This window comes from Bufo bufo, chromosome 3, assembly GCF_905171765.1.
Source record: "Bufo bufo chromosome 3, aBufBuf1.1, whole genome shotgun sequence".
NCBI classification, from domain to species: domain Eukaryota; kingdom Metazoa; phylum Chordata; class Amphibia; order Anura; family Bufonidae; genus Bufo; species Bufo bufo.
In genome coordinates, this window is record NC_053391.1 from 9,382,237 (window position 1) to 9,408,414 (window position 26,178).

The following is a 26,178-nucleotide window of genomic DNA, read 5'->3' on the forward strand; positions in this document are numbered from 1 at the left end:
ACATTGTTGAGACCTGCTGTATAGTAAGGAACTGGCCTCACCAGACCATGGTCCTCAGCCAAGCAAGTGGGGCCAATTTATGCTAATTACAATATATTGGCTATGCCATGACCCCCTCCCCCCGTACAGCCGGACGACCCTTCAGTGTTCTAGTTGGTTACTGTATTTTTTTGCACGAAGCTGTCATATTGCAGAAATCCCACGTGTGAACGTGTACACTCACTGTCTCTTCTAGATGCCATTTGCTGTGCAAGAAAAACATGTTTTTGAGCGATTCTATAGTAAATGAACTGTAAGTGGTTGTGGCGTTTATTTTGTTCCCCGGCAGTTATATTACAGCAGAAAAGAAAAAAAGAGCGTTGTGAGTACGGGGGAACCATCTGTGAACAACAAGAAGAGTCAGTGTAATGAGAGGAACGGGGGATAGAACCGACAGATGAAGAAAAAACACCCAGCACATTCAATATTGACTGAACCGTCTGAACGCTTTTCCACGCCACTTTATTCAGATTTATTCCCATCTAAACTTGATATTGAACTGGTAAAACTTTCCGTACATTAAAAAGTACAAATGTTGCCTCTTCTGCCAAGGAGCAGCTGTGCACACTGGGACTATTGAGGAGCCGCAGATTCCACCATCTTAGCTCCTTAGCAGAGGGACGATTGTTCCTGCACATCTTTCTGCTGCAAACCAACTCCAGGAGAACCTCAGCCCAAAGACTGGAGAAAGACCTAGGAGTCTTTCCTGCTCCGAGGAGCTTCAGTAGTGGCTGTATATATCTGTATGTAGTAATCTCCTGAGCTCCCTCTAGTGGTGGCTGTATATATCTGTATACCGTAATCTCCTGACCTCCCTCTAGTGATGGCTGTATATATCTGTATACAGTAATCTCCTGAGCTCCCTCTAGTGGTGGCTGTATATATCTGTATGCAGTAATCTCCTGAGCTCCCTCTAGTGGTGGCTGTATATTTCTGTATGTGGTAAAGTCCTGAGCTCCCTCTAGTGGTGGCTGTATATCTCTGTATGTAGTAATCTCCTGAGCTCCCTCTAGTGGTGGCTGTATATATCTGTATGTAGTAATCTCCTGAGCTCCCTCTAGTGGTGGCTGTATATATCTGTATGTAGTAATCTCCTGAGCTCCCTCTAGTGGTGGCTGTATATATCTGTATACCGTAATCTCCTGACCTCCCTCTAGTGGTGGCTGTATATATCTGTATACAGTAATCTCCTGAGCTCCCTCTAGTGGTGGCTGTATATATCTGTATGCAGTAATCTCCTGAGCTCCCTCTAGTGGTGGCTGTATATTTCTGTATGTGGTAAAGTCCTGAGCTCCCTCTAGTGGTGGCTGTATATCTCTGTATGTAGTAATCTCCTGAGCTCCCTCTAGTGGTGGCTGTATATATCTGTATGTAGTAATCTCCTGAGCTCCCTCTAGTGGTGGCTGTATATATCTGTATGTAGTAATCTCCTGAGCTCCCTCTAGTGGTGGCTGTATATATCTGTATATAGTAATCTCCTGAGCTCCCTCTAGTGGTGGCTGTATATATCTGTATGTAGTAATCTCCTGAGCTCCCTCTAGTGGTGGCTGTATATATCTGTATGTAGTAATCTCCTGAGCTCCCTCTAGTGGTGGCTGTATATAGCTGTATGTAGTAACCTCCTGAGCTCCCTCTTGTGGTGGCTGTATATATCTGTATGTAGTAACCTCCTGAGCTCCCTCTAGTGGTGACTGTATATATCCGTATGTAGTAATCTCCTGAGCTCCCTCTAGTGGTGGATGTATATATCTGTATGTAGTAATCTCCTGAGCTCCCTCTAGTGGTGGCTGTATATAGCTGTATGTAGTAACCTCCTGAGCTCCCTCTTGTGGTGGCTGTATATATCTGTATGCAGTAATCTCCTGAGCTCACTCTAGTGGTGGCTGTATATATCTGTATGCAGTAATCTCCTGAGCTCCCTCTAGTGGTGGCTGTATATATCTGTATGCAGTAATCTCCTGAGCTCCCTCTAGTGGTGGCTGTATATATCTGTATGTAGTAATCTCCTGAGCTCCCTCTAGTGGTGGCTGTATATATCTGTATGCAGTAATCTCCTGAGCTCCCTCTAGTGGTAGCTGTATATATCTGTATGTAGTAATCTCCTGAGCTCACTCTAGTAATGGCTGTATATATCTGTATGCAGTAATCTCCTGAGCTCCCTCTAGTGGTGGCTGTATATATCTGTATGTAGTAATCTCCTGAGCTCCCTCTAGTGGTGGCTGTATATATATGTATGTAGTAATCTCCTGAGCTCACTCTACTGGTAGCTGTATATATCTGTATGTAGTAATTTCCTGAGCTCCCTCTACTGGTAGCTGTATATATCTGTATGTAGTAATCTCCTGAGCTCCCTCTAGTGGTGGCTGTATATATCTGTATGCAGTAATCTCCTGAGCTCCATCTAGTGGTGGCTGAATATAACTGTATGTGGTAATCTCCTGAGCTCCCTCTAGTGGTGGCTATGAATATCTGTGTGTAGTAATCTCCTGAGCTCCCTCTAGTGGTAGCTGTACATAGTACAGAAACGAAGGCATGACTCTGACCGCTGTGCGCAGGACATATGTTACACGGACACTGTGACAGTAAAATAGTCTCCTTTAGATCACATTTCCCCTGGGCTGGCAGGCATGCAGGGGCTTGTAGCACAAGAGCAGTCGGCCTGGCAGCAGTGGTTAACTACCTTCCTTCTTTTCTGGAAAGATGGCTCATTATTTGCTTTACCAATCACACATCTAATAAATTGTTTACGTTCGGTGCAAAGTTCCTTCATAAGTCATGGAGGACACGGTAACTCTACGGGGAAGAAAAATATTTGGAGGGAACTTCACGTGGCATTGTGCAAATCTTTATCCATTAGAAGGCTCTCCTAAAAAGTGTTGGAGACTTGTGGTGGCAGAGGCACAATGTAAAAGATTCCCCTTATGTCCTCCCATTATCACACCGCTACTTCCTATTAGCCACAAGCCATGTCCACGAAGCAGAAACCCCTGCCCATCAGCTGTTTGAAGAAGCTGTGGCGCTCTGTTGAGCACTGTGGCAGCTTACCAAGCACAGTGCTGTACATTGTATAGTGGCAGTGCTTGGTACTGCAGCACAGGGCCATTCACTGCATGTGACCACTGAACGTGACATCATTGGAGTGCCGTGGCCTCCTCAAACTGCTGATTTGCAAAAGTTCTAGGTGTCGGACCCCACTTATCTGAGGACAGGACATCAGTATTAAACTCTTGGAAAACTCCCCTAAGAACTGAAAGAAAATGTAGATCTATGGTGATACCCTGCCAGGACCTTCCTGCTCAGTGATATTACTCAGATATTTCGAATTAAAATTTTTAGCATTGTTTACAACCTGGAATGAAGGTCCTGGCAGGGTACAACACTGATATCAGGTTCATCAGCTGCACCTTTAGCCAGTCAGATTATCAGAAAAAGCATTCACAAGGTCCTGGAAGGGTACAACCCTGATATCTCCAATTAGAATTTCAGCAGAGTTTATAAACTGGAACAAGAACACTTGCAAACTCAGGTAAGGACCTGTTCAAATACGCTCAGTTGTATCTGTGACGGATTTTTGTGGTTCCCCATAGAGCCCACCAACATATTACAGCCCATTGCTTTGATGAAAAAAATAAAAATCGCAACACAGACAGCACTTTTTGCCAGTTGATTATGAGTGAACCTGCGACGGAGGCTCCAACGCAGCCGCTTATTACATTTCCTGTAAGACACCTTCTCTGATTATTTTTTTTCTAATCAGAATTACCTGATAATTGGACTTAATCCACCAGCGTCCCGGGGGATGCTGGATTAAAGGCCTGTTTTGCGCCCTGTGCTTTACTGTATGTTCTAGGGTTATGATGGTGTCACATTTTTGGAATCTGAACGGTATTGCTGGGATATACACTAATTCAGTCTCTCGCTGAACCTCTGGCTAAACACCCGTGACTGTTTTGTCTGCTTTTCATCCGTCTTTGTAGAAAATTAGTACATGACCCCCATAGGGTTTCACCTTCAGCTGAACCTCTTTGTTGTCACAACGTACAGAATATGTGAATTCTGCTTTTTTTGATCATTGAGTGATGGAGCTAATAATTTGATATATTGCTGCCCTAGAGACGGACATTCACAGAAGATGTGAGGAAAAAAAATGAAAGTGCCGACATAATTAGATCCTCATTTACCAAAATCTTGAAAAATACAAACATCATTTGTGAGAAGCCTTAAAGAAGGCAGCTAATGACCACATGACGTGCACAAGGTGCCTGTCCTCCTTCCTTTCACATAGACAAGTATAAAAAGATGTACCGTATATCTTTAATCCACTTGTCTGTAATTTAATTAAAATGAGTTAAAGCCCCCTGGAGCAACTGGACTCCGACGAACCTCAACAAGCGAGGAGACCTTTAGCTGAACCTTACTTCTATAGATATGGACTGTTTTAGCGGTTGTGCCATCTGTCCCTGTGATTGGACGGCTTCGTACATTGATGAGACGCTGCTGATGTTACCCATAGGCTTTTTAATTTACCTTTCACAGTCTATTTTCAGGTGCAGGTCACGAGCCCTTATCATCCACCAAATTCTTCAGTGGGGGACAATGAAACATATGTCTGGTCTTCCTATTCTTTCCATATAGTTCAGCTCCAGGCTGCAGATATATTGTTTTCCATGGAAAGTCAAATTGGAGAAGTTAGATACTTTTTCTCCAGAATGGATTTCACCGCTGAAGTGTCCTTCACAACAAAATATAGACAATCTATAAATGCAGGTGAAGGTTCGAGGCCACCTGACACAGCCCAGAGGGGAGAATAAAGAGGTGGTCACTTTTACCAAGCCTGTCTCTGCATAATGAGGGATGGAAGAAAGAGGACATTGTGATCTACTGCCAGGGAGAGCAGAGAAGATGAAAGGGATGACTGCTCAGTGACTAGGTGACAAATAATCTAGGCCCTGAAGAGGTAATATGGCTGACAGTGGCTCGCAGACAGCTACTTCCTGCCCCAGAAACTGAAGGCAGGAGAACGATCAGCTAAGCGCAAAAGAGAAGGAAACTGCACACAGTGACTGCGCAGGAGGGAGAGACTGCACAGGAGGGAGAGACTGCACACAATGACTGCACAGGATGGAGAGACTGCACACAGTGGCTGCACAGGATGGAGAGACTGCACAGGAGGGAGAGACTGCACACAATGACTGCACAGGATGGAGAGACTGCACAGGAGGGAGAGACTGCACAGGAGGGAGAGACTGCACAGGAGGGAGAGACTGCACACAGTGACTGCACAGGATGGAGAGACTGCACACAGTGGCTGCACAGGATGGAGAGACTGCACAGGAGGGAGAGACTGCACAGGAGGGAGAGACTGCACACAATGACAGCACAGGATGGAGAAACTGCAGACAGTGACTGCACAGGAGGGAGAGACGGCATACAGTGATTGTGCAGGAGGAAGAGACTGCACAGGAGGGAGAGACTGCACAGGAGGGAGAGACTGCATACAGTGATTGTGCAGGAGGAAGAGACTGCACACAGTGACTGTACAGGAGGGAGAGACTGCACACAGTGGCTGCACAGAATGGAGAGACTGCACAGGAGGGAGAGACTGCACACAATGACTGCACAGGATGGAGAGACTGCACACAATGACTGCACAGGATGGAGAGACTGCACAGGAGGGAGAGACTGCACACAATGACTGCACAGGATGGAGAGACTGCACAGGAGGGAGAGACTGCACACAGTGGCTGCACAGAATGGAGAAACTGCAGACAGTGACTGCACAGGAGGGAGAGACTGCATACAGTGATTGTGCAGGAGGAAGAGACTTCACAGGAGGGAGAGACTGCACAGGAGGGAGAGACTGCATACAGTGATTGTGCAGGAGGAAGAGACTGCACACAGTGACTGTACAGGAGGGAGAGACTGCACACAGTGGCTGCACAGAATGGAGAGACTGCATAGGAGGGAGAGACTGCATACAGTGACTGCACAGGAGGGAGAGACTGTACACAGTGACTGTACAGGAGGGAGAGACTGCACACAATGACTGTACAGGAGGAAGAGACTGCACAGGAGGGAGAGACTGCACACAATGACTGCACAGGATGGAGAGACTGCACAGAATGGAGAAACTGCAGACAGTGACTGCACAGGAGGGAGAGACTGCACACAGTGACTGTACAGGAGGGAGAGACTGCACATAGTGACTGCACACGATAACTTCACAGAATGGAGAGACTACACACAGTGATGCACAGGAGGAAGAGACTGCACACAGTGATTGTACAGGAGGGAGAGACTGCACACAGTGACTGTACAGGAGGGAGAGACTGCACACAATGACTGTACAGGAGGGATAGACTGCACACAGTGACTGTACAGGAGGGATAGACTGCACACAGTGACTGTACAGGAGGGAGAGACTGCACACAATGACTGTACAGGAGGAAGAGACTGCACAGGAGGGAGAGACTGCACACAATGACTGCACAGGATGGAGAGACTGCACAGAATGGAGAAACTGCAGACAGTGACTGCACAGGAGGGAGAGACTGCACACAGTGACTGTACAGGAGGGAGAGACTGCACATAGTGACTGCACACGATAACTTCACAGAATGGAGAGACTACACACAGTGATGCACAGGAGGAAGAGACTGCACACAGTGATTGTACAGGAGGGAGAGACTGCACACAGTGACTGTACAGGAGGGAGAGACTGCACACAATGACTGTACAGGAGGGATAGACTGCACACAGTGACTGTACAGGAGGGATAGACTGCACACAGTGACTGTACAGGAGGGAGAGACTGCACACAATGACTGTACAGGAGGGAGAGATTGCACACAGTGACTGTACAGGAGGGAGAGACTGCACACAGTGACTGTACAGGAGGGAGAGACTGCACACAGTGACTGTACAGGAGGGAGAGACTGCACACAGTGACTGTACAGGAGGGAGAGACTGCACACAGTGACTGTACAGGAGGGAGAGACTGCACACAGTGACTGTACAGGAGGGAGAGACTGCACACAGTGACTGTACAGGAGGGAGAGACTGCACACAGTGACTGTACAGGATGGAGAGACTGCACACAGTGACTGTACAGGAGGGAGAGACTGCACACAGTGACTGCACACGATAACTTCACAGAATGGAGAGACTACACACAGTGATGCACAGGAGGAAGAGACTGCACACAGTGATTGTACAGGAGGGAGAGACTGCACACAATGACTGTACAGGAGGGAGAGACTGCACACAGTGACTGTACAGGAGGGAGAGACTGCACACAGTGACTGTACAGGAGGGAGAGACTGCACACAGTGACTGTACAGGATGGAGAGACTGCACACAGTGACTGTACAGGAGGGAGAGACTGCACACAGTGACTGCACACGATAACTTCACAGAATGGAGAGACTACACACAGTGATGCACAGGAGGAAGAGACTGCACACAGTGATTGTACAGGAGGGAGAGACTGCACACAATGACTGTACAGGAGGGAGAGACTGCACACAGGGACTGCACAGGAGGAACAGACCACACACAGTGACTGTGCAGGAGGAAGAGACTGCATACTGTTACTACAATGGAGGAAGAGACTGCACACAGTTAATGCACAGTGCCACAGGAATGAATGGAGTATCTAAAGAAATGATGTCTCAAAGATGTGGAAACTGGAGCAGTGCTGATGGGAGCCTGGCGTGTTAAAGAGCAAGATGGTTGAGGTCCCTCCTCCTCCAGAGATGGAGTAGAGCAGGGACGGCCAACCTGTGGCTCTCCAGCTGTTGCAAAACTACAACTCCCAGCATGCCCAGACCGCCTACAGCTAGCAGCCTACAGCAGGGCATGGTGGGAGTTGTAGTTTTACAACAGCTGGAGAGCCGCAGGTTGGCCATGCCTGGAGTAGAGCATCCCTTTAAATATTACAGAACAGCTGCTAGAACTACAGGACTCTGTATGTACCCCATGGATATTTCTGCTGAGCGGGCGCGCGATCCAATGAAAGGGAGAAGTTGGGAGAGTGAAGGATTCATAAATTGTTTCTGGTATAAAAAACAAAAAAGTGAGGTTTGGCGTTCGCACAGACCGGCGCACTCATTGTGAGGGCTTCATTCATCACAATACTAAGTGCATTCTGAAAGCTGTGAAGGTCAAGCGCCTAATGAGGATGAATCTGTCCAAAAATTCAATGGCAGTGCAATGGGTTCCGGTAGAAATTTTAACGCCATACCGCTATAGATTACCTGACCGCCAAACAATAACACTCAGGGAAAGAAGGAGAGGGTCTATTCACAACCGCTGCGCATCCAGACAGTTGTTTTTGGGAAGCCAGTGACTCATTCCATTATGATGGTGCTGTACATCTTGTACTATTGTCCTGCTTTATCCTTGGGAAACAAAACGTGATGGGATGAGAGGCTGGCAATGGAGGACTGGTCGTCCACGTGCCTTCTATGGGGCCCGCAGTGAGTCCTCCCCACTCCTGTATCTCCATTATTAGCTGCTAAATCTAAGCAGTGAGCACAGATTAAGAAAGGCAGAGGAACAAGCCTCACCTGAGCCTCACCTATCCCTCCACTATAATAAGGGGTGCGCTAGTTTTTAGCAAACATGGCCGCTGAGAAAATCTAGTGCTCAACTGCTTTGAGTAGATGGTTTCCGTACAGATTGTTCTGCATGGGATCTGGTGCACACATCAAGCATGGGGGTGCACCCCCTCCCTGTCCCCACCTACCAATCCACTGTAAAAGAGAAGGATGCCATGACCCTTGGGTTCATGTATGGTCAGACTGTCCTGACAAGCCACACGTCCTTACCTTTCTCAAAATGTCATTAATGACTCAAATCTCTCAGTGTGCAAATCAATATGTTCCAGGAAAACCTTCGGCAGGGTGCAGCTCACATCACGGCCACTAGATGGCCACATGTAGACACCTGCAGCATAAACAACTCCCAACAGAATATCGCAAAATCCTGTTTTTTATCTCTCCAAAGCTGGTCGTCTCACAGCATACATCTTAGGAAACGTAAAACCAACAGGTAAGGGCACATCTTGAAGACCAGTGATTGGGTAAAGATTTGGGGACAACCCAAGATTCTACTAATTGATCCTGGTTGAGGTTGCCTTTACTTAATTAGTAGAGAGAGGCGTGATGTGACTACTAGGGGACACTAAGCGCAGGAATTTTCTCATATCTGCTCTTGCGGGGCAGAATACTGGGAAATGGAAGGAGGAGAAGGACTTCAAAAATGGCCTCCAGAGCCAGAGGGATATCTCTGAGCCTACTGTCCCCTATTAGCTGCAGCGATTCTGATTAGTGTCCATGGCCGTCAAGATTTGATGCTGAACTAGAAGGTAATTCCTAAAATATTATTACGTGACATCGACAGAATGCAAAACCCTGCTTGACCCCTGAAGAAGTGAAAGGAGAAGACCACCACAAGACCCTCACAACTCAGGACATGGCTGCTGGAAAACCTGAGCTCACTGCTGAATATTCTATAAAGTGAGGGGGATAAAGGAAGACAAATAACCAGATACTAACCATAAAGAAAAGAGATACCAGCTATTTAAAGGGAACCTGACACCATGAAAATGCTAAATAATCTGCAGGCAGCCTGTTATAGAGCAGGAGGAGCTGAGCAGATTGAGGCATAGCTATACGGGAAAAGATTCAGTAAAACATGTAATTTCTACATATAAATCACTGCTCATTCTGAGATGTGAAGTCCAGGAGGCGGAGCTATCAGTGACTGACAGCCCTCTCCCTATGACTGTGTATACAGAGGTAGCTGTCAGTCACTGATAGCTCCGCCTCCTGGACTTCAGAGCTGAGAATGTTTAGGAATTTAAATGAATAAAATATAAGTTTTAGTAAATCTTTTCCAATAAAACTATATATAAATCTGCTCAGCTCCTCCTGCTCTATAACATGATAGCTTCAGCTCAGGCGCCATGTTCAACATGACTGGTTCCTTTTAAGCTGTATATCGATTATGAGGCTCCTCTTAATTTTATATCTGTCAGGACCATGATCGTCTTCCATTTGTGGTTCTTGCCCTTCCTGAAAATCGGCCCCCCCATGCACTCACTACTGTTTTAAACAAATAGCCAATCTTAAAGAAGGTTTTCTGGGGCCCAGCATGCCCCGCAAATCAACCTTAAGTACACACAATTTGCCTGTAGGAGACTGTTTGGAAGATACTTACTGTTCCAAAATGGATTGGATCGGTCGCTCGAAAACCTGGTCCTCTTCTGGAAATCCAGCTTCCTCTGATATCACATCCCTCACCAGGTTTCTGGCCTCGGCCATGGAAAGGACGTCACTTCCGCTGTGGACGGGGCCACAAACATTCCATTGCCTGGCACATGAACCAACTTCTGAGTCCACCTCATCTGCACATGGACCAGGGAGATGAATGGTTCTGGCCCTGTTCGCAGTGGTAGTGACGACCTGTCCATATCCCAGACCAGTAATCCGGTTAAGGACGTGAAATTAAAGTATGGCGAATTTTCAAAAGTGGAGTATCACGGCCAATTTCAAAATGATAGTATATTACAAATTTTCATTTGCAGGTGCGTTATGTGTATTTACAGGGGTTTTCTGAGACTTTTATACTAATGACCTATGCTCTGGATAAGTCATCACCATCTGAAAGGCGGGGGTCCTTCTAACTAACTATCTAATGTGTATAGGGGTGACCCAACTCTCCCCTAATGTTAGGAGAAAGAAGGACTGGGTATGATGAGCCAAGGATGCATGTATATTAGAGAGTCCTTCGGGCCGGCCTCTGGGAAAGGCACAGTAAGGCTCCATTGGACTGCGGCTATTCAAATAACGCTAGAGACAAAGTAATGGCGCGAGTCACAGTGCGGAGAGAGAATGGCGCATGCGCTGTGTGCTCTACGTCTTCGCAGAAAGCTGCACAAACAGCACAACAAAGGATGGGGCTTTCTCAACAGAGTCAAATAGTTTAGAAGAATTGCAGGAATTTCTGTTTGCTCATGTAACAACACAAGGTCACCTTTCCTTCACCTACGTCCAATTACTAAATTCTTTGTTTCATGCACACTAATAACGATGTTGAGAGGAACAAAGGTAAGGTCGCGGGTACTTACCAGACTGCCGAGCCGCTTTATCTCTCTGTTTTGTTAAGGTGCTGAGATTTCACTATCCAAATGTAACTCCAGGCAGCCTGAAAAGAAACAGGTTAAAATATCTCTCCGTTATAATTGGTATTTCAGATTTAATTAAAAATTAAACTTTCATAATGTTTCACCATGCAAAGCAATGCACCATCAGTCAAGCGTGACTTTTTTGGTGACAAAAAAAAAAAAAAGCTCTTTGTAGAATATATTTTATAATGAAAGAGGTGGGAGGCGGCAGAGGAGACAAAAGGACGCAAAGAAAGATGGCAAAAAAAAAATATAAAAGAAATAAAGAAAAAAGACGTAGAGGAAATGTTATTTTATTTTTTTTGTGCCCTGAATAACAATCTACATATTTTATGGGTGATAAACGGCAGATGAGGCAGTAAAATACAGGAGGGGTGGAGGAAAGAATCCGCATGACAACTGGTTCAGATCAATACCCTAGGCCACCAGAGGCAGTATTATTGCAGTAATATTCTTGTACATAGGAGCAGTATTATAGTAGTTATATTCTTGTACATAGGAGGCAGTATTATAGTAGTTATATTATTGTACATAGGAGCAGTATTATAGTAGTTATATTCTTGTACATAAGAGCAGTATTATAGTAGTTATATTCTTGTACATAGGAGCAGTATTTTAGTAGTTATATTCTTGTACATAGGAGGCAGTATTATAGTAGTTATATTCTTGTACATAGGAGCAGTATTATAGTAGTTATATTCTTGTACATAGGAGCAGTATTATAGTAGTTATATTATTGTACATAGGAGGCAGTATTATAGTAGTTATAGTCTTGTACATAGGAGCAGTATTATAGTAGTTATATTATTGTACATAGGAGCAGTACTATAGTAGTTATATTCTTGTACATAGGAGACAGTATTATAGTAGTTATAGTCTTGTACATAGGAGCAGTATTATAGTAGTTATATTATTGTACATAGGAGCAGTAATATAGTAGTTATATTCCTGTACATAGGAGCAGTATTATAGTAGTTATATTCTTGTACATAGGAGGCAGTATTATAGTAGTTATATTCTTGTACATAGGAGGCAGTATTATAGTAGTTATATTCTTGTACATAGGAAGCAGTATTATAGTAGTTATATTCTTGTACATAGGAGACAGTATTATAGTAGTTATAGTCTTGTACATAGGAGCAGTATTATAGTAGTTATATTCTTGTACATAGGAGGCAGTATTATAGTAGTTATATTCTTGTACATTGGAGGCAGTATTATAGTAGTTATATTCTTGTACATAGGAGCAGTATTATAGTAGTTATATTCTTGTATATAGGAGCAGTATTATAGAAGTTATATTCTTGTACATAGGAGCAGTATTATAGTAGTTATATTCTTGTACATAGGAGCAGTATTATAGTAGTTATATTCTTGTACATAGGAGCAGTATTATAGTAGTTATATTATTGTACATAGGAGGCAGTATTATAGTAGTTATAGTCTTGTACATAGGAGCAGTATTATAGTAGTTATATTATTGTACATAGGAAGCAGTATTATAGTAGTTATATTCTTGTACATAGGAGACAGTATTATAGTAGTTATAGTCTTGTACATAGGAGCAGTATTATAGTAGTTATATTCTTGTACATAGGAGCAGTATTATAGTAGTTATATTATTGTACATAGGAGACAGTATTATAGTAGTTATAGTCTTGTACATAGGAGCAGTATTATAGTAGTTATATTATTGTACATAGGAGGCAGTATTATAGTAGTTATATTCTTGTACATAGGAGAAAGTATTATAGTAGTTATAGTCTTGTACATAGGAGGCAGTATTATAGTAGTTATATTCCTGTACATAGGAGCAGTATTATAGTAGTTATATTCTTGTACATAGGAGCAGTATTATAGTAGTTATATTCTTGTACATAGGAGCAGCATTATAGTAGTTATATTCTTGTACATAGAAGGCAGTATTATAGTAGTTATATTCTTGAAAATAGGAGGCAGTATTATAGTAGTTATATTCTTGTACATAGAAGGCAGTATTATAGTAGTTATATTCTTGTACATAGGAGGCAGTATTATAGTAGTTATATTCTTGTACATAGAAGCAGTATTATAGTAGTAGTTTTATTCTTGTACATAGGAGCAGTATTATAGTAGTTATATTATTGTACATAGGAGGCAGTATTATAGGAGTTATATTCTTGTACATAGAAGCAGTATTATAGTAGTAGTTTTATTCTTGTACATAGGAGCAGTATTATAGTAGTTATATTCTTGTACATAGGAGCAGTATTATAGTAGTTATATTCTTGTACATAGGAGGCAGTATTATAGTAGTTATATTCCTGTACATAGGAGCAGTATTATAGTAGTTATATTCTTGTACATAGGAGCAGTATTATAGTAGTTATATTCTTGTACATAGGAGCAGTATTATAGTAGTTATATTCTTGTACATAGGAGCAGTATTATAGTAGTTATATTCTTGTACATAGGAGCAGTATTATAGTAGTTATATTCTTGTACATAGGAGGCAGTATTATAGTAGTTATATTCTTGTACATAGGAGGCAGTATTATAGTAGTTATATTCTTGTACGTAGGAGCAGTATTATAGTAGTTATATTCTTGTACATAGGAGCAGTATTATAGTAGTTATATTCTTGTACATAGGAGCAGTATTATAGTAGTTATATTCTTGTACATAGGAGCTGTATTATAGTAGTTATATTCTTGTACATAGGAGGCAGTATTATAGCAGTTATATTCTTGTACATAGGAGGCAGTATTATAGTAGTTATATTATTGTACATAGGAGGCAGTATTATAGTAGTTATAGTCTTGTACAAAGGAGCAGTATTATAGTAGTTATATTCTTGTACATAGGAGGCAGTGTTATAGTAGTTATATTCTTGTACATATGAGCAGTATTATAGTAGTTATATTATTGTACATAGGAGAAGTATTATAGTAGTTATATTCTTGTACATAGGAGCAGTATTATAGTAGTTATATTCTTGTACATAGGAGCAGTATTATAGTAGTTATATTCTTGTACATAGAAGGCAGTATTATAGTAGTTATATTCTTGTACATAGGAGGCAGTATTATAGTAGTTATATTCTTGTACATAGGAGCAGTATTATAGTAGTTATATTCTTGTACATAGGAGCAGTATTATAGTAGTTATACTCTTGTACATAGAAGGCAGTATTATAGTAGTTATATTCTTGAACTTAGGAGGCAGTATTATAGTAGTTATATTCTTGTACATAGAAGGCAGTATTATAGTAGTTATATTCTTGTACATAGGAGGCAGTATTATAGTAGTTATATTCTTGTACATAGAAGCAGTATTATAGTAGTAGTTTTATTCTTGTACATAGGAGCAGTATTATAGTAGTTATATTCTTGTACATAGGAGGCAGTATTATAGGAGTTATATTCTTGTACATAGAAGCAGTATTATAGTAGTAGTTTTATTCTTGTACATAGGAGCAGTATTATAGTAGTTATATTCTTGTACATAGGAGCAGTATTATAGTAGTTATATTCTTGTACATAGGAGGCAGTATTATAGTAGTTATATTCCTGTACATAGGAGCAGTATTATAGTAGTTATATTCTTGTACATAGGAGCAGTATTATAGTAGTTATATTCTTGTACATAGGAGCAGTATTATAGTAGTTATATTCTTGTACATAGGAGCAGTATTATAGTAGTTATATTCTTGTACATAGGAGGCAGTATTATAGTAGTTATATTCTTGTACATAGGAGGCAGTATTATAGTAGTTATATTCTTGTACGTAGGAGCAGTATTATAGTAGTTATATTCTTGTACATAGGAGCAGTATTATAGTAGTTATATTCTTGTACATAGGAGCAGTATTATAGTAGTTATATTCTTGTACATAGGAGCTGTATTATAGTAGTTATATTCTTGTACATAGGAGGCAGTATTATAGCAGTTATATTCTTGTACATAGGAGGCAGTATTATAGTAGTTATATTCTTGGACATAGGAGCAGTGTTATATTAGTTATATTCTTGTACATAGGAGCAGTATTATAGTAGTTATATTCTTGTACATAGGAGCAGTATTATAGTAGTTATATTCTTGTACAAAGGAGCAGTATTATAGTAGTTATATTCTTGTACATAGGAGGCAGTATTATAGTAGTTATATTCTTGTACATAGGAGGCAGTATTATAGTAGTTATATTCTTGTACATATGAGCAGTATTATAGTAGTTATATTCTTGTACATAGGAGCAGTATTATAGTAGTTATATTCTTGTACATAGGAGCAGTATTATAGTAGTTATATTCTTGTACATAGGAGCAGTATTATAGTAGTTATATTCTTGTACATAGGAACAGTATTATAGTAGTTATATTCTTGTACATAGGGGGCAGTATTACAGTAGTTATATTCTTCTACATAGGAGGAAGTATTATAGTAGTTATATTCTTGTACATAGGAGCAGTATTATAGTAGTTATATTCTTGTACATAGAAGGCAGTATTATAGTAGTTATATTCTTGAAAATAGGAGGCAGTATTATAGTAGTTATATTCTTGTACATAGAAGGCAGTATTATAGTAGTTATATTCTTGTACATAGGAGGCAGTATTATAGTAGTTATATTCTTGTACATAGAAGCAGTATTATAGTAGTAGTTTTATTCTTGTACATAGGAGCAGTATTATAGTAGTTATATTCTTGTACATAGGAGGCAGTATTATAGGAGTTATATTCTTGTACATAGAAGCAGTATTATAGTAGTAGTTTTATTCTTGTACATAGGAGCAGTATTATAGTAGTTATATTCTTGTACATAGGAGCAGTATTATAGTAGTTATATTCTTGTACATAGGAGGCAGTATTATAGTAGTTATATTCCTGTACATAGGAGCAGTATTATAGTAGTTATATTCTTGTACATAGGAGCAGTATTATAGTAGTTATATTCTTGTACATAGGAGCAGTATTATAGTAGTTATATTCTTGTACATAGGAGCAGTATTATAGTAGTTATATTCTTGTACATAGGAGCAGTATTATAGTAGTTATATTCTTGTACATAGGAGGCAGTATTATAGTAGTTATATTCTTGTACATAGGAGGCAGTATTATAGTAGTTATATTCTTGTACGTAGGAGCAGTATTATAGTAGTTATATTCTTGTACATAGGAGCAGTATTATAGTAGTTATATTCTTGTACATAGGAGCAGTATTATAGTAGTTATATTCTTGTACATAGGAGCTGTATTATAGTAGTTATATTCTTGTACATAGGAGGCAGTATTATAGCAGTTATATTCTTGTACATAGGAGGCAGTATTATAGTAGTTATATTATTGTACATAGGAGGCAGTATTATAGTAGTTATAGTCTTGTACAAAGGAGCAGTATTATAGTAGTTATATTCTTGTACATAGGAGGCAGTGTTATAGTAGTTATATTCTTGTACATATGAGCAGTATTATAGTAGTTATATTATTGTACATAGGAGAAGTATTATAGTAGTTATATTCTTGTACATAGGAGCAGTATTATAGTAGTTATATTCTTGTACATAGGAGCAGTATTATAGTAGTTATATTCTTGTACATAGAAGGCAGTATTATAGTAGTTATATTCTTGAACTTAGGAGGCAGTATTATAGTAGTTATATTCTTGTACATAGAAGGCAGTATTATAGTAGTTATATTCTTGTACATAGGAGGCAGTATTATAGTAGTTATATTCTTGTACATAAAAGCAGTATTATAGTAGTAGTTTTATTCTTGTACATAGGAGCAGTATTATAGTAGTTATATTCTTGTACATAGGAGGCAGTATTATAGGAGTTATATTCTTGTACATAGAAGCAGTATTATAGTAGTAGTTTTATTCTTGTACATAGGAGCAGTATTATAGTAGTTATATTCTTGTACATAGGAGCAGTATTATAGTAGTTATATTCTTGTACATAGGAGGCAGTATTATAGTAGTTATATTCCTGTACATAGGAGCAGTATTATAGTAGTTATATTCTTGTACATAGGAGCAGTATTATAGTAGTTATATTCTTGTACATAGGAGCAGTATTATAGTAGTTATATTCTTGTACATAGGAGCAGTATTATAGTAGTTATATTCTTGTACATAGGAGGCAGTATTATAGTAGTTATATTCTTGTACATAGGAGGCAGTATTATAGTAGTTATATTCTTGTACGTAGGAGCAGTATTATAGTAGTTATATTCTTGTACATATGAGCAGTATTATAGTAGTTATATTCTTGTACATAGGAGCAGTATTATAGTAGTTATATTCTTGTACATAGGAGCTGTATTATAGTAGTTATATTCTTGTACATAGGAGGCAGTATTATAGCAGTTATATTCTTGTACATAGGAGGCAGTATTATAGTAGTTATATTCTTGGACATAGGAGCAGTGTTATATTAGTTATATTCTTGTACATAGGAGCAGTATTATAGTAGTTATATTCTTGTACATAGGAGCAGTATTATAGTAGTTATATTCTTGTACAAAGGAGCAGTATTATAGTAGTTATATTCTTGTACATAGGAGGCAGTATTATAGTAGTTATATTCTTGTACATAGGAGGCAGTATTATAGTAGTTATATTCTTGTACATATGAGCAGTATTATAGTAGTTATATTCTTGTACATAGGAGCAGTATTATAGTAGTTATATTCTTGTACATAGGAGCAGTATTATAGTAGTTATATTCTTGTACATAGGAGCAGTATTATAGTAGTTATATTCTTGTACATAGGAACAGTATTATAGTAGTTATATTCTTGTACATAGGGGGCAGTATTACAGTAGTTATATTCTTCTACATAGGAGGAAGTATTATAGTAGTTATATTCTTGTACATAGGAGCAGTATTATAGTAGTTATATTCTTGTATATAGGAGGCAGTGTTATAGCTGTTATATTCTTGTACATAGGAGCAGTATTATAGTAGTTATATTCTTGTACATAGGAGGCAGTATTATAGTAGTTATATTCTTGTACATAGGAGCAATATTATAGTAGTTATATTCTTCTACATAGGAGGAAGTATTATAGTAGTTATATTCTTGTACATAGGAGCAGTATTATAGTAGTTATATTCTTGTACATAGGAGTAGTATTATATTAGTTATATTCTTCTACATAGGAGGCAGTATTATAGTAGTTATATTCTTCTACATAGGAGGCAGTATTATAGTAGTTATATTCTTCTACATAGGAGCAGTATTACAGGGAGTGCAGAATTATTAGGCAAGTTGTATTTTTGAGGATTAATTTTATTATTGAACAACAACCATGTTCTCAATGAACCCAAAAAACTCATTAATATCAAAGCTGAATATTTTTGGAAGTAGTTTTTAGTTGTAGCTATTTTAGGTGGATATCTGTGTGTGCAGGTGAATATTACTGTGCATAATTATTAGGCAACTTAACAAAAAACAAATATATACCCATTTCAATTATTTATTTTTACCAGTGAAACCAATATAACATCTCAACATTCACAAATATACATTTCTGACATTCAAAAACAACACAAAAACAAATCAGTGACCAATATAGCCACCTTTCTTTGCAAGGACACTCAAAAGCCTGCCATCCATGGATTCTGTCAGTGTTTTGATCTGTTCACCATCAACATTGCGTGCAGCAGCAACCACAGCCTCCCAGACACTGTTCAGAGAGGTGTACTGTTTTCCCTCCTTGTAAATCTCACATTTGATGATGGACCACAGGTTCTCAATGGGGTTCAGATCAGGTGAACAAGGAGGCCATGTCATTAGATTTTCTTCTTTTATACCCTTTCTTGCCAGCCACGCTGTGGAGTACTTGGACGCGTGTGATGGAGCATTGTCCTGCATGAAAATCATGTTTTTCTTGAAGGATGCAGACTTCTTCCTGTACCACTGCTTGAAGAAGGTGTCTTCCAGAAACTGGCAGTAGGACTGGGAGTTGAGCTTGACTCCATCCTCAACCCGAAAAGGCCCCACAAGCTCATCTTTGATGATACCAGCCCAAACCAGTACTCCACCTCCACCTTGCTGGAGTCTGAGTCGGACTGGAGCTCTCTGCCCTTTACCAATCCAGCCACGGGCCCATCCATCTGGCCCATCAAGACTCACTCTCATTTCATCAGTCCATAAAACCTTAGAAAAATCAGTCTTGAGATATTTCTTGGCCCAGTCTTGACGTTTCAGCTTGTGTGTCTTGTTCAGTGGTGGTCGTCTTTCAGCCTTTCTTACCTTGGCCATGTCTCTGAGTATTGCACACCTTGTGCTTTTGGGCACTCCAGTGATGTTGCAGCTCTGAAATATGGCCAAACTGGTGGCAAGTGGCATCTTGGCAGCTGCACGCTTGACTTTTCTCAGTTCATGGGCAGTTATTTTGCGCCTTGGTTTTTCCACACGCTTCTTGCGACCCTGTTGACTATTTTGAATGAAACGCTTGATTGTTCGATGATCACGCTTCAGAAGCTTTGCAATTTTAAGAGTGCTGCATCCCTCTGCAAGATATCTCACTATTTTTGACTTTTCTGAGCCTGTCAAGTCCTTCTTTTGACCCATTTTGCCAAAGGAAAGGAAGTTGCCTAATAATTATGCACACCTAATATAGGGTGTTGATGTCATTAGACCACACCCCTTCTCATTACAGAGATGCACATCACCTAATATGCTTAATTGGTAGTAGGCTTTCGAGCCTATACAGCTTGGAATAAGACAACATGCATAAAGAGGATGATGTGGTCAAAATACTCATTTGCCTAATAATTATGCACGCAGTGTATAGTAGTAATATTCTTGTACACAGGAGCAGTATTATAGCAGTTATATTCTTGTACACAGGAGCAGTATTATAGCAGTTATATTCTTGTACATAGGAGGCAGTAGTATAGTAGTTATATTCTTGTACATAGGAGCAGTATTATAGTAGTTATATTCTTGTACATAGGAGGCAGTGTTATAGTAGTTATATTCTTGTACATATGAGCAGTATTATAGTAGTTATATTATTGTACATAGGAGAAGTATTATAGTAGTTATATTCTTGTACATAGGAGCAGTATTATAGTAGTTATATTCTTGTACACAGGAGCAGTATTATAGGAGTTATATTCTTGTACATAGGAGCAGTATTATAGTAGTTATATTCTTGTACATAGGAGCAGTATTATAGCAGTTATATTCTTGTACATAGGAGCAGTATTATAGTAGTTATATTCTTGTACATAGGAGCAGTATTATAGTAGTTATATTATTGTATATAGGAGGCAGTATTATATTAGTTATATTCTTGTACATAGGAGCAGTATTACAGTAGTTATATTCTTGTACATAGGAGCAGTATTATAGTAGTCATATTCTTGTACATAGGAGGCAGTAGTATAGTAGTTATATTCTTGTACATAGGAGCAGTATTATAGTAGTTATATTCTTGTGCATAGGAGCAGTATTATAGTAGTTATATTCTTGTACATGGGAGGCAGTATTATAGTAGTTATATTCTTGTACATAGGAGGCAGTGTTATAGTAGTTATATTCTTGTACATAGGAGCAGTATTATAGTAGTTATATTCTTGTACATAGGAGGCAGTGTTATAGTAGTTATTTTCTTGTACATAGGATGCAGTATTATAGTAGTTATATTCTTATACATAGGAGGCAGTATTATAGCAGTTATATTCTTGTACACAGGAGCAGTATTATAGTAGTTATATCATTGTACATATGAGCAGTATTATAGTAGTTATATTATTGTACATAGGAGAAGTATTATAGTAGTTATATTCTTGTACATAGGAGCAGTATTATAGTAGTTATATTCTTGTACATAGGAGCAGTATTATAGTAGTTATATTCTTCTACATAGGAGGCAGTATTATAGTAGTTATATTCTTCTACATGGGGGGGCAGTATTACAGTAGTTATATTCTTGTACATAGGAGCAGTATTATAGTAGTTATATTCTTCTACATAGGAGGCAGTATTATAGTAGTTATATTCTTCTACATGGGGGGGCAGTAGTTATCATTACATAGTCTTTACAATAAGTTTGTTAGGATTACGTGTCACAGGAATTGCTCTTTTCTTTCTATTGGGTACACATCTCACAGAAAGTCTGAACAGAGACGTTGGCTGTCACTTATAAAACAGAAGCTGTAGTGATTACACCTGTGACGCTGTTTTGGGCTCAGACGTCCCATGCACTGACAGCAGCATTGTCGCTGAGCTCCTGAGGATCCCTCTGTAGAGTGTCTGTCAGCTTTCAGCACAATGTCTCTGCTGAGTAGACGTGGCATTGATATACGCAGCAGAGAGGAGCGAGGAGGCGCACGGTGCTCCCCTCATGTGTCCTGGAACAGTAAACACACAAGCAGCAGGGCTTGGCTAGAAAACACTTAAACCCTGAGTGCTAAATATTATCCACCCAAAAAAACACAAGCAGTTTTGGTTTTCTACCATAAACACCGGAGGCTTCATAGACTGTAGCATCCAAAATGCCAGGGTCGGAAGGAGAAATATGCTAGGTATAGGTATCACAATAGCAGCACCTGCAGCTGTTATGGGGCCCCTGGACAGCATTGCTTGGCCCTATTTCTTTCTATGTGTAGGGTGTTATCCTGTATCCGGTTCCCCCTCTTCACAGTCACCTGATGCTAACAAGGTGGGAAGAGACGAGGACAAGCTTGAGGATGGGCAGACATTAACGGACTCACCACTTCATGACTTTCTGTCCTTGGGTCAGGAGCCTATCAGGAATATTGCCGAGGTGGTGGGGTTTGGTGTCCGGACTGTAAATCAGTATATTATCAGTATCCGCAATGCTCTGCAGGCTAAGTATTGCCCCATATTATCTGCAGCAATCATCTGACGGTGGAGAGGTGAGTGGCAGGGATCAGGGTTTGACCTGTTGTCATTCTGCAGTGAGGACCTCCCTCCGTAATGTACCCTTCCTAAGTTCCCAACCAATTTTGGTTTACCATAAGAGATGATTATAACATCTATAAAACCAGAGGAAAGTAACCTTGGCAAATACATTTAACTAATGTTGGCTGAACATACAAATTTCGGCAGTAATGTGTATCAGATGCCGAGCAATAAATAGTAATAACATGTCCCTTTCTTTATTGTCAAGGGAGATAAGAAACCACTGAAGGCGTCTGGTTTATCCCCTTCTCCCTATTGAGAATACATGCATGGCCAAACTGAGCATGCATGTGTATGGAAAGGTTGGGAGAAACGAGAGACCTCCAAATGTGTCTGGTTTATTCCCTCTCCCTATTGTGAATGCATGTATGTACGGCTGAACTGAGCGTGCATGTGTATGGAAAGGTCAGGAGAAACAGAGAATGCATGCATGGCCAAATTGAGCATGCAGGTGTATGGAAAGGTTGGGAGAAACAGCTGTCGGTTCATAAGAGACCACTGAAGGCTCCTGGTTTAACTCCCTATTGACAATGCATGCATGGCCGAACTGAGCATGGAAAACTCAGGAGAAACAGTACATAAGAGACCATCGAAGGAGTCTGGTTTATTCCCTTCTCCCTATTGAGAATGCATGTACGGCTGAACTGAGCGTGCATGTGTATGGGAAGGTCGGGAGAAACAGCTGTCGGTAACATAAGAGACCACCAATGGCGTCTGGTTTATCTCCCTATGGAGAATGCATGTACGCCTGAACTGAGCATGCATGTGTATGGGAAGGTCAGGAGAAACAGCTGTCGGTGCATAAGAGACCACCGATGGCGTCTGGTTTATCTCCCTATGGAGAATGCATGTACGGCTGAACTGAGCGTGCATGTGTATGGGAAGGTCAGGAGAAACAGCTGTCGGTACATAAGAGACCACCGATGGCGTCTGGTTTATCTCCCTATGGAGAATGCATGTACGGCTGAACTGAGCGTGCATGTGTATGGGAAGGTCAGGAGAAACAGCTGTCGGTACATAAGAGACCACCGATGGCGTCTGGTTTATCTCCCTATGGAGAATGCATGTACGGCTGAACTGAGCGTGCATGTGTATGGGAAGGTCAGGAGAAACAGCTGTCGGTACATAAGAGACCACCAATGGCGTCTAGTTTATCTCCCTATGGAGAATGCATGCATGGCCGACCTGAGCGTGCATGTGTATGGGAAGGTCAGGAGAAACAGCTGTCGGTAACATAAGAGACCACCAATGGCGTCTGGTTTATCTCCCTATGGAGAATGCATGTACGGCTGAACTGAGCGTGCATGTGTATGGGAAGGTCAGGAGAAACAGCTGTCGGTACATAAGAGACCACCAATGGCGTCTGGTTTATCTCCCTATGGAGAATGCATGTACGGCTGAACTGAGCATGCATGTGTATGGGAAGGTCAGGAGAAACAGATGTCGGTAACATAAGAGACCACCAATGGCGTCTGGTTTATCTCCCTATGGAGAATGCATGTACGGCTGAACTGAGCGTGCATGTGTATGGGAAGGTCAGGAGAAACAGCTGTCGGTACATAAGAGACCACCGATGGCGTCTGGTTTATCTCCCTATGGAGAATGCATGCATGGCCGACCTGAGCGTGCATGTGTATGGGAAGGTCAGGAGAAACAGCTGTCGGTAACATAAGAGACCACCAATGGCGTCTGGTTTATCTCCCTATGGAGAATGCATGTACGGCTGAACTGAGCATGCATGTGTATGGGAAGGTCAGGAGAAACAGCTGTCGGTAACATAAGAGACCACCAATGGCGTCTGGTTTATCTCCCTATGGAGAATGCATGTACGGCTGAACTGAGCATGCATGTGTATGGGAAGGTCAGGAGAAACAGATGTCGGTAACATAAGAGACCACCAATGGCGTCTGGTTTATCTCCCTATGGAGAATGCATGTACGCCTAAACTGAGCGTGCATGTGTATGGGAAGGTCAGGAGAAACAGCTGTCGGTAACATAAGAGACCACCAATGGCGTCTAGTTTATCTCCCTATGGAGAATGTATGCATGGCCGACCTGAGCGTGCATGTGTATGGGAAGGTCAGGAGAAACAGCTGTCGGTACATAAGAGACCACCAATGGCGTCTGGTTTATCTCCCTATGGAGAATGCATGTACGGCTGAACTGAGCGTGCATGTGTATGGGAAGGTCAGGAGAAACAGCTGTCGGTACATAAGAGACCACCGATGGCGTCTGGTTTATCTCCCTATGGAGAATGCATGCATGGCCGACCTGAGCGTGCATGTGTATGGGAAGGTCAGGAGAAACAGCTGTCGGTACATAAGAGACCACCAATGGCGTCTGGTTTATCTCCCTATGGAGAATGCATGTACGGCTGAACTGAGCATGCATGTGTATGGGAAGGTCAGGAGAAACAGCTGTCGGTAACATAAGAGACCACCAATGGCGTCTGGTTTATCTCCCTATGGAGAATGCATGTACGGCTGAACTGAGCGTGCATGTGTATGGGAAGGTCAGGAGAAACAGCTGTCGGTACATAAGAGACCACCAATGGCGTCTGGTTTATCTCCCTATGGAGAATGCATGTACGGCTGAACTGAGCGTGCATGTGTATGGGAAGGTCAGGAGAAACAGCTGTCGGTAACATAAGAGACCACCAATGGCGTCTGGTTTATCTCCCTATGGAGAATGCATGCATGGCCGACCTGAGCATGCATGTGTATGGGAAGGTCAGGACAAACAGCTGTCGGTACATAAGAGACCACCAATGGCGTCTGGTTTATCTCCCTATGGAGAATGCATGTACGGCTGAACTGAGCGTGCATGTGTATGGGAAGGTCAGGAGAAACAGATGTCGGTACATAAGAGACCACCAATGGCGTCTGGTTTATCTCCCTGTGGAGAATGCATGTACGGCTGAACTGAGCGTGGAAAGCTCTGGACAAACAGCTGTCGGTGGTGGTCAGAAAACTTCCGAAGTGATTTTTAACAGGTCCCATCTGATGCGAAGCAATAACACATCGAACAATCCAATGACTGGTAGATGGGTGGAACTGATCTGCCGCACTAAGTAAAACTGCACATGCCGGACAAAGACATCCATGCCATCATCCTATTCCTGCCGTCTCTATTTCAGAGCATACTGTACTTCCATTACGAAAAAAAAAAAAAAAACGGAATATAAATCTAATATCCCCCCAGATTACTCAGCGCATGAGGAGATTCTTTGATATTTTTTGTATCGTGCAATGTGACCTGTAGTTGCCATTGGGGGATATAAAATCGATGCAGCACATGTCGTCGTCTCTGCCAGGCCTGCTCCCAGTTCTCATGGAAGATACTGATCAGGGGCTGTAATGCTGAAATGTTCTTTTCGCCTCCCTGGCCGCCCCGAGCCCGGTGTCATCTCTCACAGCTCAAATTCTATCCAGCAAACAACATTATGGAACCATTAAGGAGCAGAATCTCGTTACATCGACACAGGCAACATTGTATCTGCGGCTCCGGCCCCAGCCAGCAGCGTCTTCTGCAAGGGCAATAAACAGAAAATTAGCCACAGTGTAACACCTTCTGCGCCATTCCGACAGTCGCTCCATAATTTAATATGAGTTTAATAGCACCGTGTTTAAGGCGGCTAGATTGCCATTGTAAGCAGTTACGGAGCCGGCGAGGGATTCATTGCTCAGTGCCAATAAAGAAAGACAAGAGGAGGTAAAAATATGGGGAGAACTTACAATCTCACCTCTGTGAGTTCCCGACTCTGTGAAGGGGGAATAGATTTCATTTCGCCGCAGCTTAAAGGCACAGTCCGGACATATTTGGAGATTAGACATCACAAGACGCCTTCCGAGACGACCGCGATTGAGTCCCATGAAACAATATTTACCGGGTGGAAATAAAAGATCCTCAAAATTTGCTTCTAGATTTGTCCTATTTTATTTTGTCTAAATACAACTACAGATGTAGCAGAGCTGAACCTTGCGCTGTGATTCACTAGGTCTAATACAAGCCACACATCACATGGTCATACG

At 41.1% G+C, this 26,178-nt stretch overlaps 1 protein-coding gene across 9 annotated transcripts in view; it reads right to left on the bottom strand.

Annotated features, from left to right (window-relative positions):
• The window catches only part of ZBTB20 (zinc finger and BTB domain containing 20), a 665,609-nt gene that overhangs the window by 351,158 nt on the left and 288,273 nt on the right, over nt 1-26,178 (bottom strand). For 8 of the 9 annotated variants that reach the window (XR_005777403.1, XM_040422895.1, XM_040422893.1 and 5 more), the window contains one exon: nt 11,171-11,247. The exons of the other annotated variant lie outside the window; for it this stretch is intronic. The gene's annotated coding sequence lies outside the window, so the exon portion shown is untranslated. The remainder of the gene's footprint in view (nt 1-11,170; nt 11,248-26,178) is intronic. 9 annotated transcript variants of the gene reach the window in all.